The sequence below is a fragment of the Festucalex cinctus genome, chromosome 1, assembly GCF_051991245.1.
Source record: "Festucalex cinctus isolate MCC-2025b chromosome 1, RoL_Fcin_1.0, whole genome shotgun sequence".
Taxonomy (NCBI): domain Eukaryota; kingdom Metazoa; phylum Chordata; class Actinopteri; order Syngnathiformes; family Syngnathidae; genus Festucalex; species Festucalex cinctus.
In genome coordinates, this window is record NC_135411.1 from 17,646,105 (window position 1) to 17,648,829 (window position 2,725).

Sequence of the window (2,725 nt, forward strand, 5' to 3'; positions counted from 1 at the left end):
AGATTTTTTGTCTTTCTTAAATGGTGCTTCATTTATATAGCACTTTTCCACCTTACAAGGACTACTGATTCACCTACTGATGACAGCATCAGGAGCAACTGGAGGTTCAGTATCTTGCTCAAGGATACTTCGACGCGTTCACAATGGGATGAGGTTGAACCCAAAACTTCTGGGTTGTGAATCAATCACTCTATCACTGAGCCATGCCGCCCCCAGCGGGTGTTGCGTGTGTATTTTACTTCATGTTTTGTCCCATTGATGGGCCAATTGACCAGCTTTTTGTGAACATGATTAGATTTGCTCTTGACTCGTGATGATTGATAACACATTCAATTTTTTGGCTATACCTAATACAAAGCTAGGCTCTAGGTGGCGAAGTGCACTTGCTTTTGGTGCAGGTTAGTGTTGGTTCACTTCCCCACCTGGGAGACCATGTTTGTGTGAGTGAGTGAGTACTAAAAAATAAACAAATGAGTTTGACTAAAAGCTGTCAATCATCCTGATATGGCAAAGACTCAAAATCCAGATTAGGAATGGGTGCGTACTGACACCAGGTATTAGTATCAGGACTTTTTTTTCAAGGTATCAGTATTTCCGATGGTGATTACTACTGGTATCGTGTGGCCGTTTTATGATCAGGAACCAGAAATTAGATATGAGAAGAATAGAACATTGCCATTAATTTCGTGCAATTTTAAACAGTGTCTCAAAATTTTGCATTTTTAAATGTTTATGTTAAAAACTCATTATCAATCTCAATAATATGAAAAAAAATATATTTTCTATAGGACGGCACAGTGGTTGACTGGTTAGCATGTCCGCCTCCCAGTTCTGAGGACTCTGGTTCGAGTCCAGGCTCCGGCCTTCCTGGGTGGAGTTTGCATGTTCTCCCCGTGCCTGCGTGGGTCTTCTCCGGGTACTCCGGTCTCCTCCCACATTCCAAAGACATGCATGGCAGGTCAATTGGGCGCTCCGAATTGTCCCTAGGTGTGCTTGTGAGTGTCGATGGTAGTTTGTCTCTGTGTGCCCTGTGATTGGCTGGCAACCAGTTCAGGGTGGTGGAAGCCTTCTGGGATAGGCTCCAGCACCCCCCGACCCTTGTGAGGAGTAAGCGGTCAAGAAAATGGATGGACGGATGGATATTTTCTATAACATCAATGTACATTTAAAAAAAATAAATAAATCTTAGGTCTAGTAATTGCTAATTATATCACATGGGTCATGCCTCACCTGACAAAATGCCGACATGTTTCACCGCCAACTTTCTGCTATGGATAGCGAACTTAGAAATTAATAATAATAATAAATGTAATTTATCAGCGCCTTTCAAGACACCCAAGGACACTTTACAGGAAAAAAAGAAAACTAAGACAATTTAAAATAAACCCCAAAAAATGTGGGCAGAGAAAAAATAACAAATACAATAATAATTAAAAAAAAGGTATAAAATCAATGCAATAGGAATGACAAACTGGCAGGAAACATTCGATGGAGTAGGCAGTCCGGAACAGAAATTTGAAGGTGGTGAATTTTTCTGAGGTTCTGATGCTTTGTGTTAGGCTTGCAAAGTGTGGTGTCTCTGAGGTATCATACGCACATGCTTTGAACGTATGTCATTGCATTCTATTAGTTCACCACTAGATGGCAAACATTTATACACACTGTCACTTTATGGGGAAAAAAATGCTATATTGAGACAAATATGACTATATATATATATATATATATATATATATATATATATATATATATATATATATATATATATATATATATTAGGGGTGTTAAAAAATCGATTCGGCGATATATCGCAATACTACATCGCGCGATTCTCGAATCGATTCAATAATCGGCAGAATCGATTTTTTTTTTTTTTTTTTTTTTTTTTTTAGGATTCACACCTTGAGCATGGAAGAATGTTATATGAACGGAACATTAAGCCTTAATATTTTATTTTAATGCTGTTCAAACATGAAACAGATTACAACCTCTATAAGGCTGAAATTTCAGATAAATAAATAACACATTTTCATATAAATCTTACACTCTACAAGCTTACTGATTAGTATTTTCTAAATTTGAATGAAAACAAATCGCAACAATCGACTTATAAATTCGTATCGGGATTAATCGGTATCGAATCGAATCGTGACCTGTGAATCGTGATACGAATCGAATCGTCAGGTACTAGGCAATTCACACCCCTAATATATATATATATATATATATAATTATAATATATATATTTTATTTATGAATATAGAAATAGAAATACAATTTGTCATTGTTTTTATTGAAAATTTTATGTATCATAAGTACTCAAGTAAATCACTGAACTGAAGCTTTCTTTGTTTTGATTTGCAAGAGAGAATTCATTTCCATTCTTTCTATGCTACAACTGGAATTATACCAAAGTCACAAACACTGCCAAGAAGTTACAGAGTGGGCGGTTGCTATATAACTAAATCACAAATAAAGATTAATAGACTGCAAAATAAGAGACTGAACCAACCAAGAGAGATGTCTTTTGTTGACCTGTTTTGTCTCCACGCAGCAAATGACAAAATAAAGGCAGGAGACAAGACAAAAACAAATAAAAAAATAAAAATAAAATATAAAAAAAGAGTGGGATGAAAGCACAACTTTCTTCTTGTTTCTCCTAATGAGGATCTAACGTGGATCAAACTGCACGATCCATATAAACATGTCTCACTATGGAGTGCAC